General features: G+C 35.7%; 1 protein-coding gene across 37 annotated transcripts in view; it reads left to right on the top strand.

Moving 5' to 3' along the window:
* LOC131692185 (protein muscleblind) overlaps positions 1-18,235 on the top strand; it is a 782,320-nt gene that overhangs the window by 566,830 nt on the left and 197,255 nt on the right. For 2 of the 37 annotated variants that reach the window (XM_058979075.1, XM_058979080.1), the window contains exon 2: positions 15,175-15,324. The exons of 33 other annotated variants lie outside the window; for them this stretch is intronic. The gene's annotated coding sequence lies outside the window, so the exon portion shown is untranslated. Of the gene's footprint in view, positions 1-15,174; positions 15,329-18,235 lie in introns of all 37 variants that reach the window. 2 more of the 37 variants (XM_058979079.1, XM_058979073.1) reach the window with 1 other exon arrangement.

Here is an 18,235-nt window from a genome sequence, read left to right as displayed (position 1 = left end):
TTTTGCACGCCGTTGGCAAAATGTTCACGAAAACACTTAGTAATATTCTTTCAATGCCCCGAATGCATTGATTGATTTTCATGAATGTTGTGTAAAGGTTGGCGAAAATTATCGCTTGTTTAGTTCTCAAAAATGACCGATTTTTTTGAGGATTTTTCAGTTGAACCTTAAACCCATTTTCCATCACAATCACAATAAATCCTCATTTCACACCGAAAACCCTTCCTCCGCCACTCGACAACCAAATCAGCAATCCTTTCCCTCGGTGGCTCACGCTCAGTCAACGAGACAAAGCAATCCTAATTGAAGTAATAAATTAATCAAATCTGCAAACAGAGCTCGTATTCGCTTTGTTGGCAGTCAGTGCTGGTCTTTGTAATTTATTCGACCAATTTAATGGAGACCAGCCATGCCGGTGAGCGCGAATGAAAACAAAGCCCTCTTCCATTCCCTATTCCCACTCCTACACCAGTGGAATGGCTCTTCCCTGTTCCAACGACAAATAAGGTGCCGGAAATCTATGGCTCGGTAGGAAGTTGTGGGGCGGAGACTCTCTATAGACAGAGCTCCTACCCAGGTGCCATCTATCCACACCATACCTGCTGACGCCGGGTGGAAATGGTACATCTGGCTGACCGGAGACCCAAGGAGCTTTGGAGTGCAAACCAGTTGGCATCACCATCTAATTGCATTAACCTTTTCTTTTCGAGCAGGATAGAAGAGCAAGCGTACCTTGTTCCATGTTTTCATATTACACTGCAGCAGTTTCAACTGTCATTGTGCGAATTTACCCCCAACTCCAAGCTGGGGCAAACTTAAAGCAAATAACTTATTACAATGGAATTCATTTGTAATTTAATAAAATAAATGAATTTATTTCACCTCCTTTCCGACCACTACGAGAAGGAACAATAAAGTCAGCGCACAGCAGGTGGTTGGGGAACGGCTTATATTGAGCGGGCGGGTTGCGGCAGTAGCACGGGTTGGGTTTTCGTGACGTTCAAAAAGCTATAAAGTTTAGCTCACCGGAAACCGCTTCTTGGGGTGTGCGGGCGAAGAATAGTAAATCGTAGAACAAATTCTGGAATACGTTTTTCTAAATTACTGCAGTATAACCCATTTTGATGCATTGCTCGGAGGGTGTTGCCGAATATGACAACGAGCCTGGGAGCGGAAGAGGCTGCGAAATTAGCAATTCCAGGATGTAAGTTTTATACAGAATATTTAACCTATAATTGGCAACCGTGGGAAAGCGGAACTTATAAACGGGCCAACGTGCTCAAAGGATAAGGGCGGACGGGAGCGTATCACCACACTGAAAATTACTTTTGATGTTGCGACGTATTTTTCAGTCCGGTAATAAGATTTTACATGATCTAATATGTAAAATTAAAATATTGTGACTTTTTTGCAAATCTAGTTTTTGAACTAGTGGAAGACGAACAACTTACATTTTCACAAGTAATTAAATGTAAATGAATGTGAATTAGGACGCTTCTGTTATCTGCAGCTTGCCAGACATAAAGTTACAAGATTTTTTAGCTGTTCAGATAAGCGGAATCTTGCTGAATCCCAATTAATTCAATTACTCAATGATTTTAATGATGATAAAATTCATTTCAAAGTACACGTAGTCAAATAAACCTTCTCCATCACCATTACCTAATATAACTATAACAGAAAGCAATTATCGCAACAAATTGTTTTATAAACTAGGTCTCGTTTGTAGTTAAAATAGTAATAAATTATTAAAAGTATCAACGTGAGATGTACCTGTAGCATTAACTGCAAGCAGACCAAAGGAAAAAGAGCAATTTTTAAAAATATCGCCAGTACACAGCAAACCAAAGATATAAGAGCAAGTAATGGCCATGAAAATCCGTTTATCTGAATAACAAACGATAGCAAAAGGATATTTTGATTATAGATACGGCATTGAGCTATTGGCAAAATTCCCTTAAAATATTAAAATGAAGTTTTAATAGCTTTATTAATATAATTTGATAACCTCCACAAAAAATATTGAACGGCATTTAGCTAACAAGTTATTTTCAAGGTTGTGGATTCTTAAACATCATTTCAGTTAAATTATAATAATAGTAATAGAAGAACCACCTATCAAACTCTAAACGTGATAACTGTTCGAAGTAAGAGCTGGCTTGGTTCGTCTCAGACGAAAAAAGAATGACTTGCCCACAATCAACCTCTCAGGTCACGTTCCGCTCATCACGACTATTCTTCTCTGTTTTCACTCTATCCCCTCTGGGACCAGTAGCTCGGTTTTCACCATCGCAAAATGTTAATTTAAACGAGACTCAGCTCTTCGTTTAGTCTGCTTCAGTAAATCATGACTATCCGCATTCTAGAAGGGAAAATAATTATCAAATTAGAGTATCGAATTTCTCTGCCTGTACAAAATAATCCTCGGTCAGAAATGAACAGCAGCAGTTCCCATTTTGACCATTCTGCTTCATATGACATTCATCGATCCCGGTGCCAATTTTCTCCGGAGGGTTTGCTTTTAATTTTTTTTTCTTGTGTCATATTGAGACTTGCAACTGAAAATGCCGACGTTTCCATTTTTTGCTGGAATTCCCCGATTGGGTCGTGCATGCATCATCATCATCATCATTATCATCATCTTCGGTGTCGGTCGTGCTTCTGTCTCATTTCGTGACGAGGAGCACAGAAGCGAACCAACCACAAAATGACTTTTCCTTCCTTCCGGGAAAAGCGTCCCGGCGAACCAACCATGCACTACGGAACTGGTGGCAATGCGCTGACGTTGAAGCATCGCTGCTGTATCCTCGCAGTAGGACCGATTGAAGAACGTGGTTCTCGAAACATCCGGCAAAGTTTCGTGTCCTGGCTCGAAGGGCTGGAGACACGGGCAGCAGATACTTGAAAAATGCCTTTTGAATACTAATAAAGTGCTTTATGTTTTAGCAATAACGATTGCTCTCCAGCAAAGTCCGGGTGGGATCCTACTCCATGTCCAATTTTTGTTGCTGAGTTTCGTTTGAGGTGAACCGAACAGGAAGGAAACGATGTGACCGCACTTGAGAGAAATTGGAATCTTTCATCGCCCGCAAGCTTTGCTGTTGGTACAGGAAAAGCGTGTGGGAGAATTTTTTTCAATTTTAAAAAGTACGTGCAGCCTCGTGTACTGGTTTGTTGATGATGACGCTGCAAAATGATGCACGTTTGAGTGACCGGGATTTCGCTAGCCTTTATTACATTTTCCCGCCATGAGTACCCCAAATGCCTTGAATTTATTTGTTGCTCCTCGCGTACTCCAACACGACTTGAACTAGGAGCTCGTCAAATCAGCGAGGTTTCCTGTTTTTTACTGCTTAATTTAAATTCGTTAGATTCGGAAGCACCCAAACTTTTTGTCATACTTTGATTAAAGGCATTGGGACCATTGAGGATACAAAGAAATTCGGAAAAAAGTTGCCGGAAAGAAAAACTCGGCGGTGCAGATAGCTTGGCCAGGTGATGATGACAAACGGATTCTCATACTCTGCTTGAAAACAGAAAAGTTTATATCTTTCTTTCATCTTCTTTTGTGGGTTGAGCGTATTTTTACTCATTGGAATATTTGCTAATGCGAATAAAATAGGTGAAGGCGACAATGAAACACAGGAGCGATATTAATTTTATAACATGATTGACGACTAGTTAAACATGGTAGAATAGCAGAATCGCCCTTGCTCTTTTGCCTTGTTCGGATGAGTGGTGGCACGTTAATTGGAACACCATGCACGCAAAAAGATTATGATGGGCTGATCTCGTTTACGCAATCTACCTTTTGTTAATGTTTGATGGGTGGTAGATAGCTGTGGTTACTATTCGAGTGGAAGAGTTCATCACAACAAATATGCAATATATGCATGTAGGAAACTATCCGAATTCTATATAGGTAACCAACGAAGATTTATCGTAGGCCCTATTAAAGCTTTCTATTACTAATTCCAAGGCATTCTGACCTGTTCGTACCAAACCTGGAAGCACAAATTTTATGTTAATTTTCGTGTACATTTGTGGAGCTTAAAGATATTTGCAAAATGAAATATATCCACAAATCATGTTTATACAAATATAATTAGTAACTAATATTTTATGTATAAAAGTATAAAATATTTTTTTAATTCTCCACAACCGCCTTTTGAATTTCACAATTTTTACTACTTTTTCACTTTGGTGGATCCTATAGACGTTTGGAAGCTCGTTATTTGCAGGATATCTTTGTTTGTAATTTGTCGATTATTTAGTGTAATTCCATTAGACATGGACCCCCCTTGAGAAGGGTTATTTTAAAATATTTGAATGCGTCGACGCCATCAAGTTGGTCATTTCCAAAAAGCTATTGTAAAAACATTATCATTAGTAAATTAATTTTAAATAGGCCGACGATAGCTGCACAACACTTCGGTTGATAAGAAAAATTGAAAATAATCAGTGTTCTTTTTATTCATTTTGTTCATTTGAGTTCCTTTCATTCACTTCAACTATTTTATTAGTTTCATTCTTTCATTTCATACATTTAAGTAATTCTATTCAATGTTTTCATTTTATGCGTTTTATTCAATTTTCAGTGCATACATTCTAATATTTTTTTTATTTTAATAATCTTGCTATGCATTTTTTTAATCATTCGTTTTAATCAAATCACCCAAATTATTGTTCTAACACAAATTAATTTGTTCTAAAAAAAATTATAGCTTTTCTAATATTGCACATTTGTTTTATTCATTTTATTCCAATTAATTTCCTTCTTTTTTATTAACTTTCTCAACTTCATTCACTTTGTTTCTTTCATTTATTCTATTCATTTTACCCTTGTTATTCAATTTATTTGTTTTATGTTTTATACATTTTATTAATTTCCTGTATTTTATTCATTTCATTTACTTTATGCATTCTATTCAATTTATGATTTTTGGTATTTAATTTTTATTCATTTAATTAGGTTTTATTCATTTTCCAATTTATTCATTTTACTCACATTTTTATTCGCGTAAAGCCTTTTTTCACGCGAAAACCGTAAAGTGCACGACAATATTTTTTGTTCTTTTAATTTATTTGAAACCGTTCAACTGAATCTTGGATCTTTCGTGTTTTACAGGATGTGAAAATAAAAAAATACTAAGTTACTGCCTGTCCGTCGCGTATTGTTAACACAGCTTGCTGATGCGTGTTACGAACCTTTTTCAAGCGGTGATGCATTAGTTGCGCTATCCTCTGCAATTTGGGGGTCAGTCCGTCTACCTTCTCTCGTGTTGTCGATCACGTTCATAGAACAAACTAAGGTTTTGCAAATATGACTCTAGAAAACAGCAAAATGTTATTTTTTTAAATCATTCAATTTTTAAAATTATTCAAATTGACCCAATACCTTTAGGAAGTCTTACTAGGCAACTGCTACTTTCGAAAAAACGCAATGAGGATTATTGTACAAATGGTCGAAATTATACTGAATGTTTGTTAGTGGTGCAAGAACAAAAAGTGTCCATGATAAAGATACATCATTTTGAAAACTTTATAATTCATATGGTAATTCATTTTTCGTTCAAATATATTCGTCAACTTGGGAGATATTACCGCCTAAGTTGTTATTTTTTTCAATTGCCCGAATCGCAAGGGAACGGCTTGATCGATTTTGATGATATAGATGTCAAAATAAAGATAATTTCAATCTTTTTAGTGTGAAGCTAAGAATTATTGAAACGCATTTCGTTTTTTCACTATTTTGGGATAAAAACAGATTTAATCTACCTATGAGAGATGAGACATTTCTTACACATACACATTGGACCATTCAATAGTTTGTAGAACTCATGCGAAGGAGGCACCCAGCTAGAAGAAGGATGAACACAGTTTCGAGTCATGCACGACTAAGACCTCGGATAAACAAAATAAATCGTAAAAAATCAATAACACAAATGAAATTTAAAAAAATATTGATGAAAAAATTGAAACAAATTACCAAATTCATAAAATGAGTCAAAAGATTAATATAAATCAAATTTATAAAAAATGAACCAAATTAGTTCAGCTGATGAAAAATTGGACAATATTAAAAAAGTTATAAAATTAATAGAATAAATTGCTATGCTATATTTTAGCCTAAGGAGGAAAATTTGGTAAAAACCAAAATTTCTCAATAGGGTGAAAATTTGTTGGTAAAACCAGTCTTTGTACAGGAGGGCACAAATCTTTATTTCATACTGAGTTGCGTTTCGGCTTCGCCTCATCAGAAACCGACACTAACTTATTGTCGGAATAGATCAGCGCCGGCTTGACGCAAATCCCTTAAAACTAAAACATACTTTGTGTTCACTGTGCCTCATCGGAATAAACAAAACTTCTGCTCGAACGGGACATCACGTTTGATCAGTCGTTCGTTTTCATGATATCATCCTTTTTCGGTTTATCGAAATAAATTTCAGTTAGCATATTTAAACGGACTAAAGATATTCGAATGGTATTCTTATAAGCTTTCTACAAATGTATAAATGGTTTGTTTATGTTGTAAATTTTGAAATTAAATTTAAAAAAAAACTGCGGAAACAACAAACTTTGATATCTTGGAAACGATGTGCTCTCCAAAAGAATTTGCCACGTACTAAACAATAGAAATTGCGAGAAGCTGAACCATATTGGGCCGTGGTTTATAGGTTATCTCGGGCAACACACAATAGCACCGCGCGTTGGAAGAGCGTTTTCTGCGGATTATTGAAGGTGAACGTTTTCCGCGTCATTTGACATATATTTTGATTTTTTTGTAGCACCGAGAACTCAATTTTTGTACCGTTTATTTAAATTGTATGTAAGGTACTGCCATTCAAACAAATATAACGAAAACTTATGTTTATAAGATAGTGTAAACATCATTCTATAAGTCTGCAAAATTTCATTCAAATATCTAAAGTAGTTTTTGAAAATAACATTTAAAAAAATGATTTTATCGTTTTTTAAAATTTAAAAGCTTATAATTTTAACAAAAAAAAGTTTTAAGTAAATATTCATAGTAAAAGTTATACTCTATGTCCCATATACAAAAAAAATATTTTTCGGGAATTTTGGAGCTCATAACTTCGATAATTTGAAGTAAATTGGGACGATTTCTACTACTCAATGCAGAAAACATTGTGTTGATCAATCGTTTAGATGGAACATTGTTGCTCAATAATCCAAATGCATTTTATTATTTCTACTGTATTTTGTCTCATTCAATATGGCCAAATTTCCAAATACTACCTAAATGTTCGATCCAACCTAAATTATGTATGTACGCTTAAGTGACCAGACGTCCCAGAATAGGCGGGAGGGACAATCCCGGATTTGAAGGTCTTGTCATGCAGGGTAAAACGAACCGGAAAGTGTCCCGCATTTACAAAAATGCCATTTTTATTCTAAAAGCACAACTTAAAACTTTTATGAGTGTTTTGAACAATATGAATGTACAACCTGGGCATGTAAATTCACATTGTTCAAAACACTCATAAATGGTTTGAGTCGTGCTGCCTACTCTCCGAACTACAAAGGAAATGTGAAACTGGAGCCAATTTATTCTAATTGCCACGGTGACCTTTTCGACTTTGAGCTAGGGTATGAATCCTTGCGAAAAGTGTGTCAGTCTTACATAAGTAGTGCAAGTATTTCGAAAACGTACGTCGTAATAAGTTACTTGAGCGCGTCCCACATTCGTCCTGACAGCATATGGTCACTTTAGTGTATGCTAAATAATACACTAAATTTTCTTTCATTTTCATGACTACGTTGGTGGAATGAAATATTTCAGAAGCCATATCAGAGCGAAGAATCATAAAAGGCAGCATTTCTTCACATCACAATTACAAGTATATGAGGCATACCGGGCAGTCTCATTTTTGTTTTTCAAGCCAATGAACTAGTCGCTTCATATGGTTCTGCTATGCACAACGAATAGTAACTATCGGTGGACACAAATGCGCATCGTGCACATTCCACGTCACGGTGTGCAGAAGTGGGATATTTACAATCATTGTTGGCCCGTATGCTTCATGAATATTTCATCCATTTCTGCTACAAATAATAGCATCATTATGCATAAGTTACTATACAATCAATTGCCAGTAGCATGTGATCTGTTTCGTTTGCCTAAAATAAAAACGATTTTAATTCACCTAACGGTGTGATGAGGCTTTTCTTATTACTCTTATCGCTCTCTTCGGATACTGTATCGATTGAGAATATTAACAAAATGATGTTTCGCGATGTTTTTGATAATACATACTACATGGGACAGTGGCAGGACTTAAAGAAACGCTCAAATCAGCATAGGATAACATCAGTGCAAGAAATCTCAAAGGCCAAACAAAATCAAATGTAAAGCGAAAAAATGGCCCATAAAATAAATTAAAGAGAAAAGCGAATTATTTTGAGAGCCTCACAAATTCAATACTTGAAAAAATGAGAATTTTATTGTTTATAAACATCAGAATAGATTTATCACAAACAGTAATCTGATAATAACTTATTTTAAATGTCCACAAATAGCTTAAAATATTTCGATACCCTGACCACAAGGCGCATGCATGTCCTCAACAAAGTGGTTTGTAAATGGGTAAATGACCGATTTAGGTTTACATACAAACAAATAACCAAGAACATAAACACATAAAACTGGTTTGTTGTATGTTTTTATGTTATATCTCGAAAACTTTGCTGATGACATTAAAAGTCGTACTAAATTGGTTTGAAAAGTAAATTCTCTGTAATTACTTCCTGGAAGATTTTACGCCGAAAAGATTTTGTCAGATGATGTGTTAATTTACGCTGTAAACATCTTCGAAGATATTAAACCTTCGAAATTGGCGTACTCGAAATGATGTGATTTCGATCTTAAATTACTGTTTTGGAACATTTTTTCACCTATTCATGTCATACATGCTCATAAAAATCGATCAGTCAAACGTAAAACGCCGTTTTTTAAATATTACTTTCTATTTTCGGAAAGTGTTATTCTCGCTATGATCCATATTAAGTTTTCGTCCCAGCTCTATGCATGCCCAAAGTAAAAATATTTGTAGCAAATGGTGAAATGTATGCAATTTTTCGGTGAGCAGTTCTATGTTTCATAGGCATTCAACCTATTCCAGCTTTGCTTTCCATTAGAAATTGAGCCTATTTCGATACATCCCTTCAAAAATGAGCTCAATAAAATTGCAAATCTGAGGATTATGATTAGTTTCAGAACTCTGGAATAACTTTCTATTGGAGTGTTTTCATGGGGGTATTTGATATTGATGTGATTTGACAATTATGGAATCCCGACCAATAGATCAGTTACAGATCAGGGTCCCATTCCCACAATTTTCCAAAAGTTCTCATGATGCTTAAAACAATAGGTTCTCGACGTACTGATCATCGGCGAGGTCGTTACTTGCATAAATTTGTTACTCGTATTATAGTTGAGCTGCACACCAAAACAATATGAATTTTATCGTTGACGTAATTGCAAGCATGACATAATTTAGTGAACTGTAATTCACGAAATGACGAAATATAACCGCGCTCCGTTTAATTTTACATGAAACATATACTTTACATGCGCAATGACATAAAATTACACGCACTGCCATTTAGAACAAACGCCATATGTGGCGTAAAATTACATGATTTGCGAAATTCAACGTCGTGTAAAATTAAAATGAAACGTAAAAGTAAGAAATTTTTGATGCTCGTATATGTTATGGTTAGGAGACGTAAATTTACACGATTTTTTCTAGGTGTGTGGGCTTGCTGACAGGAAAACGACCTTAGAATGTACCGCTAGGTCTTTGTCATACTGAAATGGGTCATTGGAAAATCGGCAGAACTAACACCTTCTACATCCCGAAATCAAGTTTTTACATGAAGAAGCCAGACCATATGCAGAAAACTTTTTTTCATAATACCAATGCCGGCCAGTGGGATTTGGAAGGTTAACACACACACAAGTTCTAGATGTACTGATCTAATCAGACAATTATTATTGTTGTGATGAATCAAATCAGTCAGCCTCAATTTTTTTTTTCATTTTTTTAATCCGACAACTTGGATTTTTTTACGCCGACAACTTGGAATATTCGCGTTGGGGGACCGCCAGGACCCTCCCCCTAGATCCGCCATTGGATAAAAATCTTTCGTTGCAATTAAGTGTGAAATATTTCTTTTGATAAAAGTCCGATTATAACAATCCACATCTCGAAAGGTACTTGTATAAACTTTCTGGTAATATGTAGAATGTCTGTCTATTTTGTCAATTTTGACAGTTATTCTCAAAAAACTGCACAAATCTCGGAAATTAAACATCAGAATCAAAACCAATTATTAGTGTTCTGTCTGACTATTAGGCCATTCATTTGAAATTAGTTTTGATAAGATCGGTTCAGCCATCGCTGAAAAAGAAAGTTACACATACTTACATACATACATACATACACACAGTCATTGCCCCAAATTGTCGAGCTGAGTCGATTGGTATATACGACTCGGCCCTCCAGGCCTCGGAAAAAATTTGGAAATTTTGAGCGAATTCTCTACATTTCTTTTATACGAAATGTAAAGAACGTGACAGTGAAAGTTTGACTCCATCGCCGTTGGTTGCGTTCCATGCACCCCGCCCCACTAAATACGAATTTGTGTTTGTTGGATCGATTCCATCTAAAACTGGTGGTAGTTTATGAAAAAATGGCGGACACGGAAAAAAATAGAAGAAGTCAACCGTCGAGGGTCGATTCGAGTAATTTTTTCCAAGCTCGCGGAAAACTGGGAAAACATGTTCCGCTCATTGACTACCACTGCACTCGCACGAACTGAATGGAGTAACTTTGTCAAGTATCACTAATATTGAAACTTTTTTGAGTACTTTGCGCTCTAGTACGTACGGAGAAACCTCCAAGGATTTCCAGCTTTCAAGTACCTACCTGCCAGACAACAACGAACGAAGAAAAAGACGACGACGACAATGATTATGATGATGAGGACGATGAGGATGTTGTTGCTTTTCGGGGTGTCCTTACGTGTACGGAGTGCTACGAAACTTTTCGATCTTGTAAATCTTTTCTAAAATGCTTGCAAAAGTGTTCCTAGCATTCCACCTGCAACATACCTATCGCCCACTTGGCTCCGATTGGGTAGGATAAAGTGGAAAATGCACTGTTAGCACAGCAACCTGCTCAGTTCAAACAGCGGAGGAAAGGAATGTGTTGCTCAAGAATGTGGAATTGTCTCTCGAGAAAAAGCGAACTTTGCTGATGTCTCGTATAGCGAAAAACAAAGAGCACTCGTTTTCCCGACCGCAAATAATCGCACACGAGATAAGAATTATTTCGTTTGCTGTGCGGAGTATATTTGTGGAGTTTGGGCTCCTTTATTCGGGACGGAGTACACACTTATGCTATGGCCTTTTGAATGGCGACGCGCGGGTTGTCGCTAGTTCACTGTAGTACGGAATGATACAAAAGAAGAAGAAAGTTGAGTTTCCAAATTGTTGTTTGTTTTCCCTTCGGCTAGCAGAATGCTCCCATATTTAGGTGCCGCGTTGATCTTCTATATATATAAGCTCCAGCGTGACCTGCCCTTTCCAAGTATTTACTTTCGCGTACCAGAGTCAAAATTGTTAGACTGGGACAAAATGGCAAAAAATTGATTTCCGCTCGATTGTTGTGAGAGACAACAACCAGAAACTTGAGAATGGTGGTAGTGGATGGATTTTGCTTTGATTGACTGCAGCCAAGTATGATTGGAGAATCCTTTATTGGATTCGAATTGTGGATTCTCGTGATGAGCAGAGATGCCAAATATCAGTTTAGTTGGGAAGAGTAGTCATATTTGTTTTGGATGATTTTGATCTGATTACATAGTGTATTGCCAATATCTACGCGCAGCAGATATTTAAGCTCCCTCGCTAATGTGAAGGAATTGTGAGTGTCATCAAAATGATTAATTTTCACAACAAATCAACTGATCGTACACATTGTTTCATTGCTTTGTTGTTGTTTCAAAAAAGTCACCTGTGATGGAACCTAGTAGGAAATCATGTAGATCACACCAATAACACAATTAAACAAGATACTACTCACATTATTTCAAACATCAGTAATTTGGTGAAATATTCTTGACCAAAAGCACATCAAAAGTTAATTAATCTTTTGTCACATAAAGACGCGTACTAATTGTATCCAATTCTGCGAATTCCAATAGCTTTCGAATCGTTGCGACATATTCAAATTTTGGCATAATAGTTAAAAGTAGTGTGAATTGACTATTTAAACTTCTGATAATGTTGAATTTGTATAACACCCTCCTCCCCAAAGGGCTTTCAATATTACTTAAAACTCTTATAACTCTTTTCGGATATTAGATAGATTAGTGCTTGATGTTTCGTGATGTTTTTGATAACATGTACTACATGGGACAGGGGCAGGGAACAGAAAAACGATCAAATTGGCATTAGACAATATCAGAACGAAAAAACTTGAAAGTCAAATCAAGTCAATGGTCAAGCGAAAGAAAATGGCCTTAAAAATAAAGGTACAAAAGGATTATTATTAATGTCAAAACAAATCACGTTTGTTAATAAAATATCTAAGTTCAATGCATTATGAATGAAAAAATTGATTTTCACCTAAGGAGCTGTATAAGTTGTGATATGCCACAATCGAGAACACGATTTATGACATATATTTGAATTACATATCCTTAACACATTAATCGTGGGGAATAATCGAAAAAAGCATGTATTTTCTCAACCTTTTTAAAACTACGATATGGCAGTTGAACGAATTGTTATTTTTTATGCAACAAAAACATCCTAATCTATGTTTTGTTTATTAACTACAACAGCCAGTTCAAATATGTTCAAACAAGCTATTACGGCACAATTGTACGTGTCATATGGCATTATAGGGCGGACTCGATTATACGGGTATTCGATTATCCTTTTTGAAACAACAAAACGTTTAGCTAAATTTCAAACTTCATGAATGACTGTTTCAAACTGAAATGGGCATTTCTCGAAAGCATGTATTATACATCAAATACTTCTGCATTTAAAATAAAAACATTGTTGAAACAAAATAAAATTTGTTAGATCTAATTGTTTGTTTTTGTACTGTTTTTGAGTTGTTATCTCCTTTAATTAATACCAAAGGTTTTTTTTTGTTTTTTCGAACTTTGTTCGGGTAAACTTATCATGTGTTTTTTGTTTCAAACTAAATATTTTGTGAAACAATTGAAAATCCAACACATACATTTATTGGGAATTTCAAGCAACAGTATTAATTAAATCAAACCTGAATCTTGTTATCACTATGTCAAGCGGGAACGTGGTAATTAAAACCAAAATTCGTCTTTTCTTACTGATTTTTTTTCAGCGTGTTGCTCGGTATGATTCTGAAACTCTCTTGGGATAATGATGACATGCTTCTCATGATTCTGTTCATTTCTTTATTTATTTATTTTATATTTATTTATTCAATTATTTATTTATTTTTAAATTATTTATTTATTTATTGTGATGTTCGTATAACTAATAGCTTCGATGTTATTGCATTAATTACTGGAAAAATGGGTAGAAATTCATTTGCCTCAGAGGCGGGAATATAGTTGGTAAATCGATTGCATTGTACGCAGCTCTTCTAGGTTCGATTTCCAACCCCGCAGATAGGTTTAAAGATTTTTTTAAAGTAATTTCTCGAACCCGAAAAAAAGCGAATGACCCCAAGGTTAAAACCTATATAATCTAAATAAAAAATCACTTACCTCCAATGTATTTTGTTTGATGTGCATGGTTGTGAGGTAGTGACCCTGTTTAACCCTATTAGGCAACAAGTCACTTTATCTTATGAATAGTCTCTAACTCAAGCTTAACTTCCAATAACCTTTCATAAAATTAGGTATCAGTATACTATTCGTTATATCATTCTTCCTTTTTTATTTCGACTACTAACATAGCATTTTCTTTTTTAAATTTTAATGACATTCAATTAGCTAGAGATTACTGGGTAGGGAAAGTTATGAAAATTAGAGCCATAGTACTCAAGTGGGAACAAGGATGTAAAGTATACAGATCGGAAAACTAGAAGTAGAAGGATCATTAGAACAGGCTTAATATCTTACGGGCTTTACTTTTGTCTGCTGCTGATGAGGGTCGAGCCTAGGCAACATAACTACGAATCACTCGAGTTCACCAGCACGTCTCCTGGCATAGACAGACTTGTCCATTTTTACCGTGAGAACCGACGGGCGACGATTTTCAAGAGTGTACGTTTCTATTACTTTTGGGTAAGATTCTAATGCCTTTTTGTGGTATTAAACCCATATTACCGGTGTTTTGTAAACAGCGACATGAAACATATAATATCAGAATACATCGGAACGGAGTTGTTTATTCATGTATTTGTATACGTCATTTAGCAGACATTTTCATTTTACCGTCGTAATTTTCCAACATCATTATGGTTGTCTTTTTTTGTTTTTTGTGTTAGTTTACAAAGCTTCGTTACAGGATGTATCTTATTGTTTTAGTTTGGGTGATGTAGATAGATTTATGTGTGGTTTACTATTTTATATCCCACTTTCTACTGCGTTTCCTTATCTGGATACATTTCGACGATATTGGTAAATTTATGTTGAGATATGATAACTGTTTTGATAACTGTTCCAATAATAAAATTTGATTCCTTTCATACTACTAGAGAGAACAATTTAAAATATACCTTACACTCTGAGTGGCATTTTCAGACATATTCAAACATAATTTTAAATTAGACTCTACGTTGATTTTTTTTATAATATATACACTGCGAATGCACCCTGAAAACTTTTGAAAAAGCGATCACAAAAAACGGCCATTTGAATAAACCGAGAAAAGATTAAATTGAATCAATAGAATAAATGATTTGCAGTTATTTTCCTTTCATCCTTTTCGGTTCTTCTATTTTTTGTATTTGGCCCCATTGTAAGCACCCAATTTACTACCTTCTTAACATTGGAACACCGCTGCTCGAAATGATAATCGAAGAATTCATCTCCTTTGAGGTTTCCCTCAATTTTTTCCAGCCCATCGATAATACGACGAAAAAACCATTGCCCTCGAAAACATTGATAATAATCACACATTTCTCTTTCTTTCCTTTCTAGGTAAGCATTCATACGAATAAAAAAAGTTTTCTTCGATTCGCAATCAACGCCAGGGACGATCTCGGAAGTGATACGTGATACGTTTTGCCTTACCCCGACCCGGTCCGAATCACGTTGTTGTCCTGCCACTCTCTCTCGAACTAGCACAATGTAGGTGAGTGTACGTACATGGAAAATTCACGCTTATAGAAAATGGACGAGAAATACTTTCTTGCTGATGTTGAGTTTGTGGACTGCTCTCGCTAGCGAGAAATAGATTGTTTTTCCCACCCAACCGACGCAGTTCCGTCCAACAGGATGCCAAGACTATCATCGTTAGCCAATTGTTGATCAGACAATTTTTCCATTTCCCCGGAGCATTGCTGCTCCCTTACTCATTGATAGCATCACACACTTTTCCAGTATCCGTGGAAGCAGCATCAGCAACAAGCTCATTTCGTGACTTTTGACTGCGGTAGAGTTTTTTCTCTCTTCTTGCTCGTGTTCTACAGTAGCCCGTAGGGGAATAACTTCGCTTAAGTATTCTCGAAGATAAATTAAGGGAACTCGACATCCTTTGTCTGGTGTGATATGGGGATTGCATCTTCCGTACGTTCAACGGCAATATTCGTCTTCTTCGGAAGGAGCTAGTGCTCCCGGTAATTGAGTGTGAAAATCTGCACCCTTCCCACTCCCTCGAAATAAATGGTATGACTATCTGTGATTGACACCGATTTTTGTAAGTTTACTTATGTTTGTTTTGTATTGATCTTTGTCTACACCACATCTGCTTCATATGTTGCTACACCACTGGGCTAAGCTCACCCGTTAGAATTCGTCGGTCTACAACTTTTGCTGCAATTTACCGATTTTGACGGTTCTTTTATTTTGTAGGTAAAACATTGACGATTCAAATATTTTAATTGTTAAAGTAGTTCATATAGAAAAATTTCAAGATTTTTAAAAATACATTCTGCTTCAAAGTAAACCATACAATATGCGATGAAAAAATATTGAAAAATCATCAGTTAAGTTTTATTACGCCAATAAATCGGCTAGCACCTTCACTTATCTTGAGGGGTTATTCCCATTTCTAGAAACATTTTTTGTTATCCTACAATATAAAAAAATTCTTTTGCACCCTTGTGCATTGATTAAGTTCATGTATACAATGAACACGGCACCCCACTGAACGCTGCACGAACTCAGTTTTGTATTTCGTTTTGTGCCTTTGCTTCGTTCTGGTACCGTACTCAGCAGTTTGTACCCGAGTTCATACCCCGTTTTGTATACGTATACCTTATACCGACTTATGGCGGTAGTTGTGTGGTTGGATTTAATTTCTTCACAGGATGAGCGCATACCGAATTTGATTTTGTTTTTCTATTCAATCCGGGGAGTGTGGAGCAACCCAGCCAAATATTATAGTTACAGAAGATTCTAGAAAGCTTTCAAATATGATATATGTGTGTCGTTTCCAATGCAGACCAGAAGTTTTTCTTAACTGGTGGTGATAATGAGTTTTCAGCCTTATTCTGGTCCGATCAAATAAAATTCTCGTTTAATATTGCTGTCATTATTGGTAATGTAAATTACCTATATTTATTCGAAAAAAAAAACAATCTGTCGCATTGCAGAAAAATGCTGATTGGCAGCATTTGTTCACCACTAGTAGCAAGTTTAACGCTTGTTGGTTCCTTGTTGTAAGAGGAATTTGCAATCAATCTACACTACTTTTACGCTGTAACGTACGTGAATGAGGTTTTCTATTTTCGGCATCTATTCCAATACCAATTTGATATTTTTTCGCATTTTGTATTAAACATTTTGCTTAGTAATTAAAAAAGAACAGTAGGAGTGTTACTCTATGGATTTTTCACAAACTTTTACTATTACAGTTGAAAGAAGATCTTGGTTGAAACGTATCATCATCAGATCATCCAGCCGACTCGAGGATATTCTCAACCGATGTTGTCCCAGTAGCAGTTTTACTACTGAAAAGCATCGTTCAACTGATACATGCGTCGCACAGTGGCGGGTCTTCAAACAAAAGTCGGACAAAACCTCAAATGTTACCTAATTTGGCTGAAAATCACAATTTAAGCTAATTTTGAGGTACTGAGCTCATTTTTGATGTCAAAAGTCGTAAAATATTAAATGCATTTTTCCATACAGTGTCATTGAACCTTTCTTATAGCTATGATCCCGTTTTCATGATAGATTTTCCGTTACTGTTCACCAATGTCAGCAATATCATAAAAAATGAAGAACACTACTTTAAATCCATTGTATAACGTGTTGGTTTACTTTAGATTGTCTAACTATTTTACACAACACACCATGCGCCTCCATATCAACAACAAAGCTTCAAAATCTCCTTAAACCTTTTTTGCGCACCTAGGCGCAGAACGAGACCATGATATTCGAAAAGTAGAGGTTATTTCCCATAGAATTTATACTATATGACCGTTCCGAAATGATTCCGAAATTTGTACAGAATACATTAGTAAAAAAAGTATTTTTGATCTGACCACCTCAAACATATTTAAACTAAAAAGTCATAGTTCCAAGCAAATTTACCAAATGTATTTTATTAACTAACCAAGCTCGTTTGATCCTCTACACAATCAAACTAGTTGTGCTAAAATCGGACCAAAATCAAAAGAGCTACATCCATTTGAAGTGTAGAGAGCAATGGTGGTTTCAGAAATGAAAATCATTGAAAAGTCCGGACTTTGCTACGTTTAAACTCATGTTAAAAATCGTGTTCTTATCCAATGTTCATAAAATTTTGAATATACATCATTCAATACATGAGAAATTTAGGAAAAATATAAAATATCAATATTCCAAAAATAAATTTTTGAGGTTTTGGCCAGCCTCTAGCCACTGTGCGTCGCTGGGCAGAATATTTGATAATATCAGTAGATACCGGAAGTTGCGCTGTAGTGTTCTCCAAATGAATTATTTTTATCTTCAGATTCATTTGAATCCTTCCGGTGGATGTCGCAGCATTTCTACGCGATTCAGCCAAGGTTGCTTCAAAACCATCATCATCGTTGAGCTTAAACAGAAGCATATC

This window comes from Topomyia yanbarensis, chromosome 3 (genome assembly GCF_030247195.1).
Source record: "Topomyia yanbarensis strain Yona2022 chromosome 3, ASM3024719v1, whole genome shotgun sequence".
NCBI lineage: Eukaryota > Metazoa > Arthropoda > Insecta > Diptera > Culicidae > Topomyia > Topomyia yanbarensis.
The sequence above is the reverse complement of the archived record's forward strand: the minus strand, read 5'-3'. Positions and strand labels throughout refer to the sequence as shown.